This window comes from Engystomops pustulosus, chromosome 4 (assembly GCF_040894005.1).
Source record: "Engystomops pustulosus chromosome 4, aEngPut4.maternal, whole genome shotgun sequence".
NCBI lineage: Eukaryota > Metazoa > Chordata > Amphibia > Anura > Leptodactylidae > Engystomops > Engystomops pustulosus.
The window spans coordinates 224557240-224574853 of NC_092414.1; the positions used below are offsets into that span (position 1 = coordinate 224557240).

Sequence of the window (17614 nt, forward strand, 5' to 3'; positions counted from 1 at the left end):
CCAGACTAGACGGGGCAACCCCCACCCCCAGACTAGACAGGGCATCCCCCCGGACTAGACAGGGCAACCTCCCCCACCCCCCAGACCAGCACCCCCCCCCCAGACTAGACAGGGCAGCCCCCCCAGACTAGACGGGGCAGCCCCCTCCCCCAGACTAGACAGGGCAGCCCCCCCCCAGACAAGACAGGGCAGCCCCCCCCCCAGACAAGACAGGGCAGCCCCCCCCCCAGACTAGACAGGGCAGCCCCCCCCCCAGACTAGACAGGGCAACCCCCCCCCCCAGACTAGACAGGGCAACCCCCCCCCCCCAGACTAGACAGGGCAACCCCCCCCCCAGACTAGACAGGGCAGACAGATCTGTCACCTCTGGGGCATTACAGCTGTGCTCTGATTGGCCGCTATGTAGCATTGTCACCTCTGGGGGCATTGCAGCTGTGCTCTGATTGGCTGCTATGTATCTGTGACCTCTGGGGGCATTACAGCTGCGCTCTGATTGGCTGCTATGTATCTGTGACCTCTGGGGGCATTACAGCTGCGCTCTGATTGGCTGCTATGTAGCATTGTCACCTCTGGGGGCATTACAGCTGTGCTCTGATTGGCTGCTATGTAGCATTGTCACCTCTGGGGGCATTACAGCTGCGCTCTGATTGGCTGCTATGGATCTGTCACCTCTGGGGGCATTACAGCTGTGCTCTGATTGGCTGTTATGGAGCACTGTCACCTCTGGGGGCATTACAGCTGTGCTCTGATTGGCTGCTATGTATCTGTGACCTCTGGGGGCATTACAGCTGCACTCTGATTGGCTGCTATGGATCTGTCACCTCTGGGGGCATTACAGCTGTGCTCTGATTGGCTGTTATGGAGCATTGTCACCTCTGGGGGCATTACAGCTGTGCTCTGATTGGCTGCTATGTAGCATTGTCACCTCTGGGGGCATTACAGCTGCGCTCTGATTGGCTGCTATGTAGCATTGTCACCTCTGGGGGCATTACAGCTGCGCTCTGATTGGCTGCTATGTAGCATTGTCACCTCTGGGGGCATTACAGCTGTGCTCTGTTTGGCTGTTATGGAGCACTGTCACCTCTGGGGGCATTACAGCTGTGCTCTGATTGGCTGTTATGGAGCACTGTCACCTCTGGGGGCATTACAGCTGTGCTCTGATTGGCTGCTATGGATCTGTCACCTCTGGGGGCATTACAGCTTTGCTCTGATTGGCTGCTATGGATCTGTCACCTCTGGGGGCATTACAGCTGTGCTCCGATTGGCTGTTATGTATCTGTCACCTCTGGGGGCATTACAGCTGTGCTCTGATTGGCTGTTATGGATCTGTCCCCTCTGGGCGCATTACAGCTGTGCTCTGATTGGCCGCTATGGATCTGTCACCTCTGGGGGCATTACAGCTGCCATTACACCCCCCCCCAGACTAGACAGGGCAACCCCCCCCCCCCAGACTAGACAGGGCAGACAGATCTGTCACCTCTGGGGCATTACAGCTGTGCTCTGATTGGCTGTTATGGAGCACTGTCACCTCTGGGGGCATTACAGCTGTGCTCTGATTGGCTGCTATAGATCTGTCACCTCTGGGGCATTACAGCTGCGCTCTGATTGGCTACTATGGATCTGTGACCTCTGGGGGCATTACAGCTGTGCTCTGATTGGCTACTATGGATCTATCACCTCTGGGGGCATTACAGCTGTGCTCTGATTGGCTGTTATGGATTCCTGTCACCTCTGGGGGCATTACAGCTGTGCTCTGATTGGCTGCTATGGATGTCACCTCTGGGGGCATTACAGCTGTGCTCTGATTGGCTGCTATGGATCTATCACCTCTGGGGGCATTACAGCTGTGCTCTGATTGGCTGCTATGGATCTATCACCTCTGGGGGCATTACAGCTGCGCTTTGATTGGCTGCTATGGATTTCTGTCACCTTTGGGGGCATTACAGCTGTGCTCTGATTGGCTGCTATGGATGTCACCTCTGGGGGCATTACAGCTGTGCTCTGATTGGCTGCTATGGATCTATCACCTCTGGGGGCATTACAGCTGTGCTCTGATTGGCTGCTATGGATCTATCACCTCTGGGGGCATTACAGCTGTGCTCTGATTGGCTGCTATGGATCTGTCACCTCTGGGGGCATTACAGCTGTGCTCTGATTGGCAGCTATGGATCTATCACCTATTGGGGCATTATAGCTGTGCTCTGATTGGCCGCTATGGATCTGTCACCTCTGGGGGCATTACAGCTGTGCTCTGATTGGCCGCTATGGATCTGTCACCTATTGGGGCATTACAGCTGTGCTCTGATTGGCTGCTATGGATCTGTTACCTATTGGGGCATTATAGCTGTGCTCTGATTGGCTGCTATGGATCTGTCACCTATTGGGGCATTACAGCTGTGCTCTGATTGGCCGCTATGGATCTGTCACCTCTGGGGGCATTACAGCTGTGCTCTGATTGGCCGCTATGGATCTGTCACCTTTGGGGCATTACAGCTGTGCTCTGATTGGCTGCTATGGATCTGTCACCTCTGGGGGCATTACAGCTGCGCTCTGGCTGCTATGGATCTATCACCTCTGGGGGCATTACAGCTGTGCTCTGATTGGCTGCTATGGATCTGTCACCTCTGGGGGCATTACAGCTGTGCTCTGATTGGCTGCTATGGATCTGTCACCTCTGGGGGCATTACAGCTGTGCTCTGATTGGCTGCTATGGATCTGTCACCTCTGGGGGCATTACAGCTGTGCTCTGATTGGCTGCTATGGATCTGTCACCTCTGGGGGCATTACAGCTGCGCTCTGATTGGCTGTTATGGATCTGTCACCCCTGGGGGCATTACAGCTGCGCTCTGATTGGCTGCTATGGATCTGTCACCTCTGGGGGCATTACAGCTGCGCTCTGATTGGCTGCTATGGATCTGTCACCTCTGGGGCATTACAGCTGTGCTCTGATTGGCTGCTATGGATCTGTCACCTCTGGGGGCATTACAGCTGCGCTCTGATTGGCTGCACATCCAGATAATTACCAGGAGATCTGCAGATCATTGCCCTTCTACGTTTAGTGGGGAAATCCAAGCAGAGCAGAGAATTATGGGAAACGGCTGCAATAGTCTGCAGGAAAAAGCGTTCTGACGCCATGATCGCCATGGAGACACGTAACCATGACAACCACTAGGCCCATAGATTGTCAGCTTCTCAGGACAGCGAGTGCAACACACAGACAGGAGGAGGTCACCTACCTGACACCTACTACTACCCCTACCTGACACCTACTACTACCCCTACCTGACACCTACTACTACCCCTACCTGACACCTACTACTACCCCTACCTGACACCTACTACTACCCCTACCTGACACCTACTACTACCCCTACCTGACACCTACTACTACCCCTACCTGACACCTACTACTACCCCACCTGACACCTACTACTACCCCACCTGGCACCTACTACTACCCCACCTGGCACCTACACCCGAGACACCACTACTACCCCCACCTGACACCTACTACTACCCCCACCTGACACCTACTACTACCCCACCTGGCACCTACACCCGAGACACCACTACTACCCCCACCTGACACCTACTACTACCCCACCTGACACCTACTACTACCCCACCTGGCACCTACACCCGAAACACCACTACTACCCCCACCTGACACCTACTACTACCCCTACCTGACACCTACTACTACCCCCACCTGACACCTACTACTACCCCCACCTGACACCTACTACTACCCCACCTGGCACCTACTACTACCCCACCTGGCACCTACTACTACCCCACCTGGCACCTACTACTACTCCACCTGACACCTACTACTACCCCACCTGGCACCTACTACTACCCAACCTGGCACCTACTACTACCCCACCTGGCACCTACTACTACCCCACCTGGCACCTACTACTACCCCACCTGACACCTACTACTACCCCACCTGACACCTACTACTACCCCACCTGACACCTACTACTACCCCACCTGACACCTACTACTACCCCACCTGGCACCTACACCCGAGACACTACTACTACCCCACCTGACACCTACTACTACCCCACCTGACACCTACTACTACCCCACCTGACACCTACTACTACCCCACCTGGCACCTACACCCGAGACACCACTACTACCCCCACCTGACACCTACTACTACCCCACCTGGCACCTACACCCGAGACACTACTACTACCCCCACCTGACACCTACTACTACCCCACCTGACACCTACTACTACCCCACCTGGCACCTACTACTACCCCACCTGGCACCTACACCCGAGACACCACTACTACCCCCACCTGACACCTACTACTACCCCCACCTGACACCTACTACTACCCCACCTGGCACCTACTACTACCCCACCTGGCACCTACTACTACCCCACCTGGCACCTACACCCGAGACACCACTACTACCCCACCTGACACCTACTACTACCCCACCTGGCACCTACACCCGAGACACTACTACTACCCCACCTGACACCTACTACTACCCCACCTGACACCTACTACTACCCCACCTGGCACCTACACCCGAGACACCACTACTACCCCCACCTGACACCTACTACTACCCCACCTGACACCTACTACTACCCCACCTGGCACCTACTACTACCCCACCTGGCACCTACTACTACCCCACCTGGCACCTACACCCGAGACACTACTACTACCCCACCTGGCACCTACACCCGAGACACTACTACTACCCCACCTGGCACCTACACCCGAGACACTACTACTACCCCCACCTGACACCTACACCCATTGAGACACTACTACTACCCCCACCTGACACCTACACCCAGCGAGAGAACTACTACTACCCCCACCTGACACCTACATCCATTGAGACACTACTACTACCCCCACCTGACACCTACACCCAGCGAGAGAACTACTACTACCCCCACCTGACACCTACACCCATTGAGACACTACTACTACCCCCATCTGACACCTACACCCAGCCAGACACTACTACTACCCCCACCTGACACCTACACCCAGGGAGAGAACTACTACTACCCCCACCTGACACCTACACCCAGCCAGACACTACTACTACCCCCACCTGACACCTACTACCCCCACCTGACACCTACACCCAGCCAGACACTACTACTACCCCCACCTGACACCTACACCCAGCCAGACACTACTACTACCCCCATCTGACACCTACACCCAGCCAGACACTACTACTACCCCACCTGGCACCTACTACTACCCCACCTGGCACCTACTACTACCCCACCTGACACCTACTACTACCCCACCTGACACCTACTACTACCCCACCTGGCACCTACTACTACCCCACCTGGCACCTACTACTACCCCACCTGGCACCTACTACTACCCCACCTGGCACCTACTACTACCCCACCTGGCACCTACTACTACCCCACCTGGCACCTACACCCGAGACACTACTACTACCCCACCTGACACCTACTACTACCCCACCTGACACCTACTACTACCCCACCTGGCACCTACACCCGAGACACCACTACTACCCCCACCTGACACCTACTACTACCCCACCTGACACCTACTACTACCCCACCTGGCACCTACTACTACCCCACCTGGCACCTACACCCGAGACACCACTACTACCCCCACCTGACACCTACTACTACCCCCACCTGACACCTACTACTACCCCACCTGGCACCTACTACTACCCCACCTGGCACCTACTACTACCCCACCTGGCACCTACACCCGAGACACCACTACTACCCCACCTGACACCTACTACTACCCCACCTGGCACCTACTACTACCCCACCTGGCACCTACACCCGAGACACTACTACTACCCCACCTGACACCTACTACTACCCCACCTGACACCTACTACTACCCCACCTGGCACCTACACCCGAGACACCACTACTACCCCCACCTGACACCTACTACTACCCCACCTGACACCTACTACTACCCCACCTGACACCTACTACTACCCCACCTGGCACCTACTACTACCCCACCTGGCACCTACTACTACCCCACCTGGCACCTACACCCGAGACACTACTACTACCCCACCTGGCACCTACACCCGAGACACTACTACTACCCCACCTGGCACCTACACCCGAGACACTACTACTACCCCCACCTGACACCTACACCCATTGAGACACTACTACTACCCCCACCTGACACCTACACCCAGCGAGAGAACTACTACTACCCCCACCTGACACCTACATCCATTGAGACACTACTACTACCCCCACCTGACACCTACACCCAGCGAGAGAACTACTACTACCCCCACCTGACACCTACACCCAGCCAGACACTACTACTACCCCACCTGACACCTACTACTACCCCACCTGGCACCTACACCCGAAACACCACTACTACCCCCACCTGACACCTACTACTACCCCTACCTGACACCTACTACTACCCCCACCTGACACCTACTACTACCCCCACCTGACACCTACTACTACCCCACCTGGCACCTACTACTACCCCACCTGGCACCTACTACTACCCCACCTGGCACCTACTACTACTCCACCTGACACCTACTACTACCCCACCTGGCACCTACTACTACCCAACCTGGCACCTACTACTACCCCACCTGGCACCTACTACTACCCCACCTGGCACCTACTACTACCCCACCTGACACCTACTACTACCCCACCTGACACCTACTACTACCCCACCTGACACCTACTACTACCCCACCTGGCACCTACACCCGAGACACTACTACTACCCCACCTGACACCTACTACTACCCCACCTGACACCTACTACTACCCCACCTGACACCTACTACTACCCCACCTGGCACCTACACCCGAGACACCACTACTACCCCCACCTGACACCTACTACTACCCCACCTGGCACCTACACCCGAGACACTACTACTACCCCCACCTGACACCTACTACTACCCCACCTGACACCTACTACTACCCCACCTGGCACCTACTACTACCCCACCTGGCACCTACACCCGAGACACCACTACTACCCCCACCTGACACCTACTACTACCCCCACCTGACACCTACTACTACCCCACCTGGCACCTACTACTACCCCACCTGGCACCTACTACTACCCCACCTGGCACCTACACCCGAGACACCACTACTACCCCACCTGACACCTACTACTACCCCACCTGGCACCTACACCCGAGACACTACTACTACCCCACCTGACACCTACTACTACCCCACCTGACACCTACTACTACCCCACCTGGCACCTACACCCGAGACACCACTACTACCCCCACCTGACACCTACTACTACCCCACCTGACACCTACTACTACCCCACCTGGCACCTACTACTACCCCACCTGGCACCTACACCCGAGACACTACTACTACCCCACCTGGCACCTACACCCGAGACACTACTACTACCCCACCTGGCACCTACACCCGAGACACTACTACTACCCCCACCTGACACCTACACCCATTGAGACACTACTACTACCCCCACCTGACACCTACACCCAGCGAGAGAACTACTACTACCCCCACCTGACACCTACATCCATTGAGACACTACTACTACCCCCACCTGACACCTACACCCAGCGAGAGAACTACTACTACCCCCACCTGACACCTACATCCATTGAGACACTACTACTACCCCCACCTGACACCTACACCCAGCGAGAGAACTACTACTACCCCCACCTGACACCTACACCCATTGAGACACTACTACTACCCCCATCTGACACCTACACCCAGCCAGACACTACTACTACCCCCACCTGACACCTACACCCAGGGAGAGAACTACTACTACCCCCACCTGACACCTACACCCAGCCAGACACTACTACTACCCCCACCTGACACCTACTACCCCCACCTGACACCTACACCCAGCCAGACACTACTACTACCCCCACCTGACACCTACACCCAGCCAGACACTACTACTACCCCCATCTGACACCTACACCCAGCCAGACACTACTACTACCCCACCTGGCACCTACTACTACCCCACCTGGCACCTACTACTACCCCACCTGACACCTACTACTACCCCACCTGACACCTACTACTACCCCACCTGGCACCTACTACTACCCCACCTGGCACCTACTACTACCCCACCTGGCACCTACTACTACCCCACCTGACACCTACTACTACCCCACCTGGCACCTACACCCGAGACACTACTACTACCCCACCTGACACCTACTACTACCCCACCTGACACCTACTACTACCCCACCTGGCACCTACACCCGAGACACCACTACTACCCCCACCTGACACCTACTACTACCCCACCTGGCACCTACACCCGAGACACCACTACTACCCCCACCTGACACCTACTACTACCCCCACCTGACACCTACTACTACCCCACCTGGCACCTACTACTACCCCACCTGGCACCTACTACTACCCCACCTGGCACCTACACCCGAGACACCACTACTACCCCACCTGACACCTACTACTACCCCACCTGGCACCTACTACTACCCCACCTGACACCTACTACTACCCCACCTGGCACCTACACCCGAGACACTACTACTACCCCACCTGACACCTACTACTACCCCACCTGACACCTACTACTACCCCACCTGGCACCTACACCCGAGACACCACTACTACCCCCACCTGACACCTACTACTACCCCACCTGACACCTACTACTACCCCACCTGACACCTACTACTACCCCACCTGGCACCTACTACTACCCCACCTGGCACCTACACCCGAGACACTACTACTACCCCACCTGGCACCTACACCCGAGACACTACTACTACCCCACCTGGCACCTACACCCGAGACACTACTACTACCCCCACCTGACACCTACACCCATTGAGACACTACTACTACCCCCACCTGACACCTACACCCAGCGAGAGAACTACTACTACCCCCACCTGACACCTACATCCATTGAGACACTACTACTACCCCCACCTGACACCTACACCCAGCGAGAGAACTACTACTACCCCCACCTGACACCTACACCCAGCCAGACACTACTACTACCCCCACCTGACACCTACACCCAGCCAGACACTACTACTACCCCCACCTGACACCTACACCCAGCCAGACACTACTACTACCCCCACCTGACACCTACACCCAGGGAGAGAACTACTACTACCCCCACCTGACACCTACACCCAGCCAGACACTACTACTACCCCCACCTGACACCTACTACCCCCACCTGACACCTACACCCAGCCAGACACTACTACTACCCCCACCTGACACCTACACCCAGCCAGACACTACTACTACCCCCATCTGACACCTACACCCAGCCAGACACTACTACTACCCCCACCTGACACCTACACCCAGCGAGAGAACTAATACTACCCCCACCTGACACCTACACCCAGCCAGACACTACTACTACCCCCACCTGACACCTACTACCCCCACCTGACACCTACACCCAGCCAGACACTACTACTACCCCCACCTGACACCTACACCCAGCCAGACACTACTACTACCCCCACCTGACACCTACACCCAGCCAGACACTACTACTACCCCCACCTGACACCTACACCCAGCGAGAGAACTACTACTACCGCCACCTGACACCTACATCCATTGAGACACTACTACTACCCCCACCTGACACCTACTACTACCCCCACCTGACACCTACACCCATTGAGACACTACTACTACCCCCACCTGACACCTACACCCAGCGAGAGAACTACTACTACCCCCACCTGACACCTACACCCAGCGAGAGAACTACTACTTCCCCCACCTGACACCTACTACTACCCCCACCTGACACCTACACCCAGCCAGACACTACTACTACCCCACCTGACACCTACACCCAGCGAGAGAACTACTACTACCCCCACCTGACACCTACACCCAGCAAGACACTACTACTACCCCCACCTGACACCTACTACCCCCACCTGACACCTACACCCAGCCAGACACTACTACTACCCCCACCTGACACCTACTACTACCCCACCTGACACCTACTACTACCCCACCTGACACCTACACCCAGCCAGACACTACTACTACCCCATCTGACACCTACACCCAGCCAGACACTACTACTACCCCACCTGACACCTACTACTACCCCACCTGACACCTACTACTACCCCACCTGACACCTACTACTACCCCACCTGACACCTACTACTACCCCACCTGACACCTACTACTACCCCACCTGACACCTACTACTACCCCACCTGGCACCTACACCCGAGACACTACTACTACCCCACCTGGCACCTACACCCGAGACACTACTACTACCCCACCTGACACCTACTACTACCCCACCTGACACCTACTACTACCCCACCTGGCACCTACTACTACCCCACCTGGCACCTACACCCGAGACACTACTACTACCCCACCTGGCACCTACACCCGAGACACTACTACTACCCCCACCTGACACCTACACCCATTGAGACACTACTACTACCCCCAACTGACACCTACACCCAGCGAGAGAACTACTACTACCCCCACCTGACACCTACACCCATTGAGACACTACTACTACCCCCACCTGACACCTACACCCAGCCAGACACTACTACTACCCCCACCTGACACCTACACCCAGCGAGAGAACTACTACTACCCCCACCTGACACCTACACCCAGCCAGACACTACTACTACCCCCACCTGACACCTACACCCAGCGAGAGAACTACTACTACCCCCACCTGACACCTACACCCATTGAGACACTACTACTACCCCCAGCTGACACCTACACCCAGCGAGAGAAATACTACTACCCCCACCTGACACCTACACCCATTGAGACACTACTACTTCCCCCACCTGACACCTACTACTACCCCCACCTGACACCTACACCCAGCCAGACACTACTACTACCCCCACCTGACACCTACACCCAGCGAGAGAACTACTACTACCCCCACCTGACACCTACACCCAGCAAGACACTACTACTACCCCCACCTGACACCTACACCCAGCCAGACACTACTACTACCCCCACCTGACACCTACTACCCCCACCTGACACCTACTACCCCCACCTGACACTTACACCCAGCCAGACACTACTACTACCCCCACCTGACACCTACTACTACCCCACCTGACACCTACTACTACCCCACCTGACACCTACTACTACCCCATAACCTGTATATATACAGCCCAGACACTACTACTACCCCATAACCTGTATATATACACACAGCCCAGACACTACTACTACCCCATAACCTGTATATATACACACAGCCCAGACACTACTACTACCCCATAACCTGTATATATACACACAGCCCAGACACTACTACTACCCCATAACCTGTATATATACACACAGCCCAGACACTACTACTACCCCATAACCTGTATATACACACAGCCCAGACACTACTACTACCCCATAACCTGTATATACACAGCCCAGACACTACTACTACCCCATAACCTGTATATATACACACAGCCCAGACACTACTACTACCCCATAACCTGTATATATACACAGCCCAGACACTACTACTACCCCATAACCTGTATATATACACACAGCCCAGACACTACTACTACCCCATAACCTGTATATACACACAGCCCAGACACTACTACTACCCCATAACCTGTATATACACACAGCCCAGACACTACTACTACCCCATAACCTGTATATATATACACAGCCCAGACACTACTACTACCCCATAACCTGTATATACACACAGCCCAGACACTACTACTACCCCATAACCTGTATATATACACAGCCCAGACACTACTACTACCCCATAACCTGTATATATACACAGCCCAGACACTACTACTACCCCATAACCTGTATATATACACACAGCCCAGACACTACTACTACCCCATAACCTGAATATATACACAGCCCAGACACTACTACTACCTGATAACCTGTATATACACACACAGCCCAGACACTACTACTACCCCATAACCTGTATATATACACAGCCCAGACACTACTACTACCCCATAACCTGTATATATACACACAGCCCAGACACTACTACTACCCCATAACCTGTATATATACACACAGCCCAGACACTACTACTACCCCATAACCTGTATATATACACACAGCCCAGACACTACTACTACCCCATAACCTGTATATATACACACAGCCCAGACACTACTACTACCCCATAACCTGTATATATACACACAGCCCAGACACTACTACTACCCCATAACCTGTATATATATACACAGCCCAGACACTACTACTACCCCATAACCTGTATATACACAGCCCAGACACTACTACTACCCCATAACCTGTATATATACACACAGCCCAGACACTACTACTACCCCATAACCTGTATATATACACAGCCCAGACACTACTACTACCCCATAACCTGTATATATACAGCCCAGACACTACTACTACCCCATAACCTGTATATACACACACAGCCCAGACACTACTACTACCCCATAACCTGTATATACACAGCCCAGACACTACTACTACCCCATAACCTGTATATATACACACAGCCCAGACACTACTACTACCCCATAACCTGTATATATACACAGCCCAGACACTACTACTACCCCATAACCTGTATATATACACAGCCCAGACACTACTACTACCCCATAACCTGTATATATACACAGCCCAGACACTACTACTACCCCATAACCTGTATATATACACAGCCCAGACACTACTACTACCCCATAACCTGTATATATACACAGCCCAGACACTACTACTACCCCATAACCTGTATATACACAGCCCAGACACTACTACTACCCCATAACCTGTATATATACACAGCCCAGACACTACTACTACCCCATAACCTGTATATACACAGCCCAGACACTACTACTACCCCATAACCTGTATATACACACAGCCCAGACACTACTACTACCCCATAACCTGTATATATACAGCCCAGACACTACTACTACCCCATAACCTGTATATATACACAGCCCAGACACTACTACTACCCCATAACCTGTATATATACACACAGCCCAGACACTACTACTACCCCATAACCTGTATATATACACACAGCCCAGACACTACTACTACCCCATAACCTGTATATACACAGCCCAGACACTACTACTACCCCATAACCTGTATATATACACAGCCCAGACACTACTACTACCCCATAACCTGTATATATATACACAGCCCAGACACTACTACTACCCCATAACCTGTATATATACACAGCCCAGACACTACTACTACCCCATAACCTGTATATATACAGCCCAGACACTACTACTACCCCATAACCTGTATATACACAGCCCAGACACTACTACTACCCCATAACCTGTATATATACACAGCCCAGACACTACTACTACCCCATAACCTGTATATATATACACAGCCCAGACACTACTACTACCCCATAACCTGTATATATACACAGCCCAGACACTACTACTACCCCATAACCTGTATATACACAGCCCAGACACTACTACTACCCCATAACCTGTATATATACACAGCCCAGACACTACTACTACCCCATAACCTGTATATATATACACAGCCCAGACACTACTACTACCCCATAACCTGTATATATACACAGCCCAGACACTACTACTACCCCATAACCTGTATATATACACAGCCCAGACACTACTACTACCCCATAACCTGTATATATACACAGCCCAGACACTACTACTACCCCATAACCTGTATATATACACACAGCCCAGACACTACTACTACCCCATAACCTGTATATACACAGCCCAGACACTACTACTACCCCATAACCTGTATATACACACAGCCCAGACACTACTACTACCCCATAACCTGTATATATACACACAGCCCAGACACTACTACTACCCCATAACCTGTATATATACACACAGCCCAGACACTACTACTACCCCATAACCTGTATATATACACAGCCCAGACACTACTACTACCCCATAACCTGTATATATACACAGCCCAGACACTACTACTACCCCATAACCTGTATATATACACAGCCCAGACACTACTACTACCCCATAACCTGTATATACACACAGCCCAGACACTACTACTACCCCATAACCTGTATATATACACACAGCCCAGACACTACTACTACCCCATAACCTGTATATATATACACACAGCCCAGACACTACTACTACCCCATAACCTGTATATATATACACAGCCCAGACACTACTACTACCCCATAACCTGTATATATACACAGCCCAGACACTACTACTACCCCATAACCTGTATATATACACACAGCCCAGACACTACTACTACCCCATAACCTGTATATATACACACAGCCCAGACACTACTACTACCCCATAACCTGTATATATACACACAGCCCAGACACTACTACTACCCCATAACCTGTATATATACACAGCCCAGACACTACTACTACCCCATAACCTGTATATACACAGCCCAGACACTACTACTACCCCATAACCTGTATATATACACAGCCCAGACACTACTACTACCCCATAACCTGTATATACACACAGCCCAGACACTACTACTACCCCATAACCTGTATATATACACACAGCCCAGACACTACTACTACCCCATAACCTGTATATATACACAGCCCAGACACTACTACTACCCCATAACCTGTATATATACACAGCCCAGACACTACTACTACCCCATAACCTGTATATATACACACAGCCCAGACACTACTACTACCCCATAACCTGTATATATACACAGCCCAGACACTACTACTACCCCATAACCTGTATATACACAGCCCAGACACTACTACTACCCCATAACCTGTATATATATACACAGCCCAGACACTACTACTACCCCATAACCTGTATATACACAGCCCAGACACTACTACTACCCCATAACCTGTATATATACACACAGCCCAGACACTACTACTACCCCATAACCTGTATATATACACACAGCCCAGACACTACTACTACCCCATAACCTGTATATATACACAGCCCAGACACTACTACTACCCCATAACCTGTATATATACAGCCCAGACACTACTACTACCCCATAACCTGTATATATACACAGCCCAGACACTACTACTACCCCATAACCTGTATATATACACACAGCCCAGACACTACTACTACCCCATAACCTGTATATATACACAGCCCAGACACTACTACTACCCCATAACCTGTATATATACACAGCCCAGACACTACTACTACCCCATAACCTGTATATATATACACAGCCCAGACACTACTACTACCCCATAACCTGTATATACACAGCCCAGACACTACTACTACCCCATAACCTGTATATATACACAGCCCAGACACTACTACTACCCCATAACCTGTATATATACACACAGCCCAGACACTACTACTACCCCATAACCTGTATATATACACACAGCCCAGACACTACTACTACCCCATAACCTGTATATATACACAGCCCAGACACTACTACTACCCCATAACCTGTATATATATACACAGCCCAGACACTACTACTACCCCATAACCTGTATATATACACAGCCCAGACACTACTACTACCCCATAACCTGTATATATACACAGCCCAGACACTACTACTACCCCATAACCTGTATATATACACAGCCCAGACACTACTACTACCCCATAACCTGTATATATACACACAGCCCAGACACTACTACTACCCCATAACCTGTATATATATATACACAGCCCAGACACTACTACTACTACCCCATAACCTGTATATATACACAGCCCAGACACTACTACTACTACCCCATAACCTGTATATATACACAGCCCAGACACTACTACTACTACCCCATAACCTGTATATATACACAGCCCAGACACTACTACTACCCCATAACCTGTATATATACACAGCCCAGACACTACTACTACCCCATAACCTGTATATATACACAGCCCAGACACTACTACTACCCCATAACCTGTATATATACACACAGCCCAGACACTACTACTACCCCATAACCTGTATATATACACAGCCCAGACACTACTACTACCCCATAACCTGTATATACACACACAGCCCAGACACTACTACTACCCCATAACCTGTATATATACACACAGCCCAGACACTACTACTACCCCATAACCTGTATATATACACAGCCCAGACACTACTACTACCCCATAACCTGTATATATATACACAGCCCAGACACTACTACTACCCCATAACCTGTATATACACAGCCCAGACACTACTACTACCCCATAACCTGTATATATACACACAGCCCAGACACTACTACTACCCCATAACCTGTATATATACACAGCCCAGACACTACTACTACCCCATAACCTGTATATATACACAGCCCAGACACTACTACTACCCCATAACCTGTATATATACACACAGCCCAGACACTACTACTACCCCATAACCTGTATATATACACAGCCCAGACACTACTACTACCCCATAACCTGTATATACACAGCCCAGACACTACTACTACCCCATAACCTGTATATATATACACAGCCCAGACACTACTACTACCCCATAACCTGTATATATACACACAGCCCAGACACTACTACTACCCCATAACCTGTATATACACACAGCCCAGACACTACTACTACCCCATAACCTGTATATATACACAGCCCAGACACTACTACTACCCCATAACCTGTATATATACACACAGCCCAGACACTACTACTACCCCATAACCTGTATATATATACACAGCCCAGACACTACTACTACCCCATAACCTGTATATACACACAGCCCAGACACTACTACTACCCCATAACCTGTATATATACACAGCCCAGACACTACTACTACCCCATAACCTGTATATATACACACAGCCCAGACACTACTACTACCCCATAACCTGTATATACACACAGCCCAGACACTACTACTACCCCATAACCTGTATATATACACACAGCCCAGACACTACTACTACCCCATAACCTGTATATATATACACAGCCCAGACACTACTACTACCCCATAACCTGTATATATATACACACAGCCCAGACACTACTACTACCCCATAACCTGTATATATATACACACAGCCCAGACACTACTACTACCCCATAACCTGTATATATACACAGCCCAGACACTACTACTACCCCATAACCTGTATATATATACAGCCCAGACACTACTACTACCCCATAACCTGTATATATACACAGCCCAGACACTACTACTACCCCATAACCTGTATATACACACAGCCCAGACACTACTACTACCCCATAACCTGTATATATACACAGCCCAGACACTACTACTACCCCATAACCTGTATATATACACACAGCCCAGACACTACTACTACCCCATAACCTGTATATATACACAGCCCAGACACTACTACCCCATAACCTGTATATATACACACAGCCCAGACACTACTACTACCCCATAACCTGTATA

General features: G+C 51.4%; 1 protein-coding gene across 4 annotated transcripts in view; it reads right to left on the minus strand.

Annotated features, from left to right (window-relative positions):
- LOC140128374 (insulin receptor substrate 1-like) overlaps window positions 1-17614 on the minus strand; it is a 40747-nt gene that overhangs the window by 13191 nt on the left and 9942 nt on the right. The window lies entirely within an intron of this gene.